The sequence below is a fragment of the Triticum aestivum genome, chromosome 4B, assembly GCF_018294505.1.
Source record: "Triticum aestivum cultivar Chinese Spring chromosome 4B, IWGSC CS RefSeq v2.1, whole genome shotgun sequence".
In the NCBI taxonomy this organism is placed as follows: Eukaryota; Viridiplantae; Streptophyta; class Magnoliopsida; order Poales; family Poaceae; genus Triticum; species Triticum aestivum.
The window spans coordinates 590,696,037-590,705,911 of NC_057804.1; positions in this window are offsets into that span (position 1 = coordinate 590,696,037).

Here is a 9,875-nt window from a genome sequence, read left to right on the forward strand (position 1 = left end):
TGCACCACCAGCTGTAGCAGCCCAGATAAACCTGAGCTGAGGTGGATGGATATACCCCAATAAATGGTGCTAGGCGCTACTCGCATGGAGAAAAGCCTCATAGTTCGGCTCGACCCTATTAATACAATAATAGATTTCATTTTCATGGTTCATTGAGAATAATCAACTTTTTCGCACGATTACACAAGACTCTTTTACCTGGGTTTTTCCTTTTTACAGACGATCATCGTGCTACACCCTTCCAGGATACGGCACAACAAAGACAAAGGCGCAGACATGCAGCACGGCCCCTCTCAAAGGTTTCTCTTTAGATTAAGCCCCTGTGTAAACCTTCTTTAATGTCTCTTGTTGCTTGACACCCTCCAGGCACTTAACACGCCCGAGAGGGACACTGGCGTTATTGGCATTTTGTCACGCCAGATTAGTGCAGGTACCTGGAAATTCGGGGTTCATTATCGAGGGCGCTAATCAGCCCAGTATATGTTATAAAGTCCGAATACCTTCGGGACTATTCGGCGTCGACGCGAGTTTGGCCTTATATGCATCAGCTACGAATCATGTCTTTGGTTAAATGTTGGGTTTGCCCAGCTCCTGGGTTTTGCTACCTTACGTTCCGTTTTATCGGCTAAGGAGGCCAAAGGAGGACTACTGCGATTGTGCCTTGGTTATTCCAGATGAGCACCTTAGAAGAGAAAGCCGAAAACTGACTGTCATGATACAGCGAGAGACTGGTCAACCACTCGAGGACTTAGCGGAATCTTTGCGATTCCTCCGCATTAACAAAGGACCGATTTCCCAGTCACGTATGCGCATGCACCGTATTCGGATAAACGCGGGCATACCAGGGGCTATATAGTAGCCCCACCATCAAACTCCTATGGCTAAGTGAAAGTGTTAAAGCTATATAGTCCGATTGCCTCGTTCTTCGCACTATCACCTCCTTAACGGACCAAGACGTTGGATCAAGTGTGATTACGTGTTTCTCCGAACACCCCTGGGTAATATGCGAGGGGGCTGAAGCCGATGACTGCAAACTTTCAGGTTATACATATACATACATAAACGGCCACATGAGGCACTATAATACTTTTGGGCAAAAGTATAAACACAGCCTTTATAATCAAAATAGCATTGTTTTTACAATCAAGATACATGTCACTCGAACATGATACTCTTCAAGCACTGAGCCTCTATTAAACGGGCGCCTTCTAGGACTTTTTCAAAATAGTGCTCGGGCGAGTCCTGGCCTCTGGTCGGACCCCTGGTTGCAATAGCTGTGGCCTCCATCCCTGCCCAGTATGTCTTAACACGGGTAAGAGCCATCCGCGCACCCTCTATGCATGCCGACCTCTTTACAGCGTCGATATGCGGCACAACACGAAGAAATCATTGCACTAAACCAAAATAACTACTCGGACTTGGTTCCTTCGGCCAAAGATGATCCATGATAGACCTCATGGCAAGCCTGGACAACCTATGGAGCTCGGCCCACTCGGCCATTCACTCACTCAACAGCAACGGGCGCTTTGGAGCGCTAAACTATGACCAGAACAATCTTTCCACTTCATGATCTTTGAAATACTCAGGCGCATCAGTAGCACTCTTCGCCAAATCCAGGTACTCGTCTGCAGAACTCCATAATTGATCAAGAGGGGCATAATTCGGATTGCCGAACTTCGTCTGCAATAAAAAGGGCCTCCAGCCGTGATATCTCCGGCTTGACGAAGCTCCTCCCATGCAGCTCTGATTTTAGAGCGTGTTTCCTTGGCTGCTTCTAAAGCCTTCTTCAAGTCAGCTGTTTTCATTTGGCTTTCCCTTTCGAGGAGCTCATATCGGCTGGCGGCATTTCGCAGCTCAAGAGCCATGCTGGCTATTTTATCTTCGCTCCAGCGATGAGCGGCTTGTTCGGCTTTTAACTCCTCGGCCGCCTTCAGGGCGGCCACATCACTTCTCCTAGCTTGTTCCTTCGCTTGGGCAAGTTCCGCCCGAAGGGTCTCAATGGCGGTAGCTCCATCTGCAGTCAAAGCACATTATAGATACTAGCATCATGCTCCTCTTAATATTTCCTGACCACCAGAATATACATACCTTGTGCTTCGTCAAGCCGCTTGTTCACAAGCGTGATGTCGGCATCCGCCACCTCCAGTTGCCGCCTCAATTCGGCAAAATCTGCAGTCCGGTCAGCCGTCGGACCTTCAGCCGCCTGCACATAAAAGCAGCAAGATCGTTACCTTGGACTATGATCCTCTGTTTGCCGCCTTAGGACGGCAACCGGAGTCTCAGGGCTACTATCTATACGGACCACACCTAGCGTGTGCCGTACAGTGAAAAATATATATCGGATGCGTACCTCAAAGCCTCTTAGTAGGCTCGTAAAAGCTTCATTTAACCTGCTCTTCGCGGATGAAATCCTGTCAACCACCGTACCCATCAAAGTACCATGTGCCTCTGAGATAACTTGCTCCAAAACACCCATCAACATGTCCGGTTGTACACTCGTTAGTCCCGGGCTTTTCCTGTTGGTCTCCTTAGGAGCCAAGGACCCTGGACTTCGGGCGGCCAAAGAATTACCTGCAGGCCTTTGCGGATCAGGAGAAATCCTCCACGACGACACCTCAGGGTTATCCGTCTCGCAAGGCGGGGAAGTAGGGGAAGGCGTTTCGCTCTCCATCATCTCTAGAAGAAGATCCCCCGAAGACGAACTTTGTTGAGAAGGGCTATGAGCCGAACTACAAAACATATGTTTTGGTTGTGATTCTTAGAGAAGAAACTAGATATATTTATCAAAGTGCTTTCGTTCACTTACGTCTCGGTTGAAAGATGGCCCCCTTGTGTGCGTTGTACGGCAAGGACGCCCTCCAAGCCAGGGCCCCCTGGCAAAGGTTTCTTCCCTCGTTTGGAAGCTTCCGTTTCCAAATCTTTAGGGGCGCCCCTTTTCTTCCCATGGCGAGAGGGGATTTTAGATTCGCCTCCCCGATCGCCCTCCTTCGCGGAGGCACTAATTCCCCCGGTTTGGATGTGTAATGTATGAAGCCCACTCTCGGCTTCTCTATGCCTCCCTTCATCTTCTCAAGCATCCGGGTCAGTATGGGATCTGGCGAGCCTTCGGGAAGAGGGGCCGAACACCTGATCCTCTCCACCTTTCTTATCCAGTCCTGGCCGAGTGAAGTTTTTCAGAATAATGTCGTGATAAATATAAAGACAGCATGTTCGGTTGCGTAGTTACTTACTTGGGTATCTGGATAATGGCAGTTCAGGCCCGCATCCTCGGTGGTGTCCAGACACTTTATTCGTGATCCGAAGATTAATCGATACATCCCTTCGAGCATCATGCCGAAGAAGTGATGAATAGTTTGCGGTCCTTCTGGGTTGAACTCCACATCCGGAGAGGTAGACGTTTGCATGGCAGGACCCGGTGAACTAGCATTACCTGAATACCTTGACGAGGCTGACATCCCTCTTAAGGAGATCGCGGATGCGGCTTTGAAGTGTCAGCACGTCATTCACTGGCCCCCAGTCCAGCCCTTTATTGACCCATGACACCAGTTGGGGCGGAGGGCCCAGGCAGAAGGCTGGGGCGGCCGCCCACTTTGTACCTCGGGGCGCTGCGATGTAAAACCACTCCTGTTGCCATAGGATGGACACCTCCGGAAAGGAACCCTTTGGCCATGGGGCCTCGGCACCTTTGCTTATTATAGCACCTCCGCACTCCGCGTGTCGCTCGTCGACCATCTTCAACTTCATATTAAAGGTCTTGAGCCACAAGCCGAAGTGTGGGGTAATGCGGAGGAAGGCCTCACACACAACGATAAACGACAAGATGTGAAGGATGGCATCAGGGGCTAGATCGTGGAAATCTAGCCCGTAATAGAACATGAGCCCTCTTACAAAGGGATCAAGACTGAAGCCCAGCCCTCGGAGGAAGTGGGAGACAAATATGACACTCTTGTTGGGTTCGGGAGTAGGAATAACCTGCCCTTGAGCGGGTAGCCTGTGGGAGTTTTCAGCGGTCAGATACCTACCCTCCCTAAGCTTCTTGATGTCCTCCTCTGTGACCGAGGAGGCCATCCACCAGCCTTGAAGTTCAGATCCGAACATGGTTGGAGGTCCGAACTGCTTAGCTTGTACCTTCCGTGTTGGAACTTGAGGTAGGAAAAGAGAAGGATCGAGCGTGGAAAGAAAAAGCACATGCCTTGGCCCCTTTATAAAGAGTGTGAATACCAAGCGCCCTCCGCGTGGCATTTGGAACTTGCGTAAAATCGAGGAGTTATACTAACAAGCACAGTTGGGTTACCCACACCCGTATTGATGAGAATCCCGTGATAAGGGGACACGATATCTGCTTCGACAAGACGTGCCAATAAAACCACCTCGCAATACATGCAGTAGCAGGCTGGGAAAAATGGTTCGTACAATGACCGGGTCGCGACGTGGTTTCATGCTATGGAAAGATGTCAGCAGATTAGATTTCTGGAATATTATGCTCTCTACGGTGGTATGTGGAATTTGTTTTGCAGTGCCGGACACGATTCATGTGTTCAAAATCTACCTTGGAGTATTCGGAGATGGAACCCGCCTTGCAATGCCGAAGACAATTTGCGTGCCGGACTCATTATCATTGAAGCCTGGTTCAGGGGCTACTGAGGGAGTCCTGGATTAGGGGGTCCTCGGACAACCGGACTATATGCTTATGCGGGACTGTAGGACTATGAAGATACAAGATTGAAGACTTTGTCCCATGTCCGGGTGGGACTCTCCTTTGCGTGGAAGGCAAACTTGGCGATTCGGATGTGTAGATCTCCTTCTCTGTAACAGACTCTATGTAACCCTATCCCCCTCTGGTGTCTATATAAACCGGAGGGTTTAGTCCATAGGACAAGAACAATCATAATCATAGGCTAGCTTCTAGGGTTTAGCCTCTATGATCTCGTGGTAGATCAACTCTTGTAATACTCATATCATCAAGATCAATCGAGCAAGAAGTAGGGTATTACCTCCATAGAGAGGGCCCGAACCTGGGTAAACATCATGTCCCCCGCCTCCTGTTACCATTAGCCTTAGACGCACTATTCAGAACCCCCTGCCCAAGACCCGCCGGTTTTGACACCGACACCCCCTACCTTGTGGGACCCCCGTGACTCCCCTAACCTAATTCTTCGTCCTATATATTCCCAAATATCCCCAAACCACCAGAAGCATCCATGAAAACACTTTTTTGCTGCCGCAACCTTCTGTACCCATGAGATCCCATCTAGGGGGCTTTTCCGGCATCGTACTAAAGGGGGATTCAGTCACAGAGGGCTTCTACATCAACTCTATTTCCCTTCCGATGAAGCATGAGTAGTTTACCTCGGACCTACAGGTCCATAGCTAGTAGCTAGATGGCTTCTTCTATCTCTTTGCTTCTCAATACCGTTTTCTTGGAGATCTATCCGATGTAATCTTGTTTTGCGGTGTGTTTGCCGAGCTCCGATGGATGGTGGATTTATGATCAGCTTATCTATGAATATTATTTAAATCTTCTCTAAATTCTTATATGCATGATTTGATATCTTTGTAATTCTTTTCAAACTATCGGTTTAGTTTGGCCAAACTAGATTGGGTTCTCTTGCAATGGGAGAAGTGCTTAGCTTTGTGTTCAATCTTGCAGTGTCTGATGCCTACTTGAACTATGTCGGTAGTTCCCCAAAGAGGAAGGGATGATGCAGCACAATGACGGTAGGTATTTCCCTCAGTGATGAGACCAAGGTTATCGAACCAGTAAGAGAACCAAGCAAAACAAGGTGAACAGCCCCTGTACACAAATAACAACTACTCGCAACCTGATGTGTTAAAGGGGTTGTCAATCCCTTCCGGGTAACAGTGCCTCACATTGGCAAGAAGACATGATAAAGTTGTGATAGATAGGATAAATAGATCGCAAAATAAATAAAGTGCAGCAAGGTAGTTTTGTATTTTTTTGGTTTAATAGATCTGAAAATAAAAGAAAAGGACAATAGATCGCAACAGCAAATATGATGAAAAGAGATGCGGGGGAAGTAGGTTTCACTAGTGGCTTCTCTCGAGAAAAATAGCAAACGGTGGGAAAACAATTATTGTTAGGCAATTGATAGAACTTCAAATAATCATGACGATATCCAGGAAATGATAATTATATAGGCATCATGTCCAAGATAAGTAGACCGACTCCTCCCTGCATATACTACTATTACTCCACACATTGACCGCTATCCAGCATGCATCTAGTGTATTAAGTTCATGGAAAAACGGAGTAATGCAATAAGAACATGACATGATGTAGACAAGATCTATTTATGTAGAAATAGACCCCATCTTGATATCCTTAAAAGCAACGATACATATGTGTTGTTTCCCCTTCTATCACTGGGATCAAGCACCGTAAAATCAAACCCATCACAAAGCACATCTTCCCATTGCAACATAAATAGATCAAGTTGGCTAAACAAAACCCAAATATCGGAGAAGAAATACGAGGCTATAATCAATCATGAATATAAGAGATCAAAGAAGACTCAAATAACTTTTATGGATAAAAACATAGCTCTGATCATAAACTCAAAGTTCATCGGATCCCAACAAACACACTGCAAAAAGACTTACATCATATGGATCTCCAAGAGACCATTGTATTGATAATCGAGAGAGAGAGAGAGAGAGAGAGAGAGAGGAAGCCATCAAGCGACTAACTATGAACCCGTATGTCTACAAAGAACTACTCACGCATCATCACAGAGGCACCAATGGACATGATGAACCCTCCGAGATGGTGTCTAGATTGGATCTGGTATTTCTGGAACTTGCGGCGGCTGGAATTGATTTTCGTCGAATCCCCTAGGTTTCTAGAATATTGGGGTATTTATAGAGCAAAGAGGCAGTGCGGGGGGACGACGAGGAGGGCACAACCCATGGGGGCCCGCCTGGGCCCCCAGGCACGCCCTAGTGGGTTGTGCTCCCCTCGGTGCTCCCCACAAATGCTTTCTTGGCCCATTGGATGTCTTCTGGTCCAAAAAAATCCACAAAAAGTTTTGCTGCATTTGGACTTCGTTTGGTATTGATTTCCTATGATGTAAAAACATGCAGAAAATAGCAACTGGCACTGGGCACTATGTCAATAGATTAGTGCCAAAAAATGATATAAAATGACTATAAAATGATTGTAAAACATCCCAGAATGATAATATAACAACATGGAACAATCAAAAATTATAGATATGTTGGAGACGTATCAGAATCCCCAAGCTTAATTCATGCTCGTCCTCGAGTAGCTAAATGATAAAAACCGACTTTTTGATGTGGAATGGTTCCTAACATGTTCATCACATTTATTTTTCTTTGTAGCATGGATATTTGGACTTTTATATGGTTCAAAGCAATAGTCTAGTTTTGACATGAAGACCTTAATACTCAAGCATACCAACAAGCTACCATGTCTTTCAAAATATCAACACTAAAGCAAGTTATCCCTAGCCCATTATGCTCAATCATTGATCCATTCATGAAACACACTCGAATATTAGCTACACCCAATGCTCAAATACGATCATAGTGTCCCTTACTTGGTGCTTTCTAAGAGAAGATGGAGACTAAAATTCAAAATAAAAATTGCATAAAGTAAAAGAAAGGCCCTTCGTAGAGGGAAGTAGGGATTTGTAGAGGTGCCAGAGCTCAAAGCGAAAATTTAGAGATAAAAACATTTTGGGAGGCATACTTTTCCCACCAACGAAAACGACTTAGAGCTCCCAACACTTTCCATGCTAGATACATCATAGGCGGTTCCCAAATAGAAAATAAAGTGTATTCATTTTTCCACCATTACTTTCACTTTCCATGGCTAACCGTATCCACGGGTGCCCTCCATACCAACACTTTCCAAGGAATTTATTATTTGACAACATAAAGTAAATTCATTTTTCATTTCAGGACTGGGCATCCCTAATACCTTTGACGTACTCTCGTGCAATGATAAGTGAATAAATAGTCATCATGAGAATAACACATCTATCATGGAAAATATTGGCCACCCCTCACCGCCTCACGAGCGGTACGAGCACACAAAAGAGAAATTTATTTTGAAAATTAGAGATGGCACATGCAAATTTTCTTATAACGGCACGGAAATATCGCATATAGGTAGGTATACTGGACTCATATGGGAAAACGGGTTTAAAGGGTTTTGGATGCACAAGTACTGATCATACTTAGTGCAAAATGAAGGCTAGCAAAAAGATTGAGAAGCGACCAACCAAGAAACGAAAAATCTTGTACCCAAGCATTAAGTATAAGTAACACCGAATAATGCACCACAAGTAGGTTAGAAATTTCATTGTGCAACTATTGACTTTTGTGCTTGCATAGGGCATCACAAACCTTAACATCAATATTCTTACTAAAGCACAATTACTCATCAACATGACTCACATATCATATCGTCATATCTCAAAACCATTACTAAGAATCAATTTATTTTTTCCAATGATCATCATGAAAGTTTTTATTATATCCTCATTGGATATCTATCTCTTTGGAATTTATATTTTGCTTTTGATAAGCTCAAACAAATTTAAGTGAAGAACATGAGCATAATTTTTTCTTTCTCTCAAAATAGCCTAAGTGAAGCAAGAGAGAATTTCTTAAAGTTTTTACTAACTCCCAGATAAATCTAAGTGAAGGATGAGAGCATTTCTTCAAAATTAACAAAGCACACCGTGCTAAAAAAGATATAAGTGAAGCACTAGAGCAATTCCAAGGCTCTAACTTTTTTAGTGAAGCATAGGAGCAAGCATAGCATAATTTACGGCTCTCTCAAAACGTGTGTCCTGCAAGGGTTATAGACTTAAAACACTAAGGAAAACAAGAAAAGACTCATATCATACTAGATGCTCCAAGCAAAACTCATAATATGTGATGAAAAAAATATAGTTCCAAGTAAAATTCTGATGGTTGTTAGAAGAAAGAGGGGATGCCACTCGGGGGCATCCCCAAGCTTAGTTGCTCTCTACTTCTTGAATATTTTCTTGGGTTGCCTCGGGCATCCCCAAGATTAGCCTTTTGCTAATCCTTATTCCTTACTCCATCGTAAGATCACCCAAAACTTGAAAACTTCAATCACACAAAACTCAACAAAACCATCGTGAGATCCGTTAGTATAAGAAAGCAAACCACTACTATAAGTACTATTGCAAACTCATTCATATTTTATTTTTGCATTATATCTATTGTATTCCAACTTTTCTATGGCAAAAACTCATCAAAAAAAACTATAGAATCATGAAAATATGCACACAACGCAAAGAACAGAATCTGCCAAAAATAGAACAGTCTGTAGCAATCTGACTACTTCGAATACTTCTGTAACTCCAAAAATTCTGAAAAATTAGGAAGACATGAATAACTTGTTTATTAATCTTCTGCAAAAATAATCAACTCAAAATCACTCTTCTGATAAAAATGAAAAATAATTTTGTGAGCGCAAAAGTTTCTGTTTTTCAGCAAGATCAAATCAACTCCCACCAAAATCATCCCAAAGGCCTTGCTTGGCACAAACACTAATTAAAACCACAAAAACACATCTAACCAGAGGCATAATTTTGTATTTTATTGAAAACAGCAAGAAAAGGAAAAAGCAAAAAGATACAAGTTGGGTTGCCTCCCAACGAGCGCTATCGTTTTACGCCCCTGGCTAGGCATAGCGCATAGGATCCAAGTTTTGTCATCCTTATCCTTGTTTTCCTTGGAGGTATTCGTGTCGTGAGGTTTTGCAAATAAAACATATAACACATTATCCATGGAAACCTTAGCACTATCAAGTTGCTTTTTATCACAACCCCTTTGATTTCCGGTAGTGATCCAAGAAT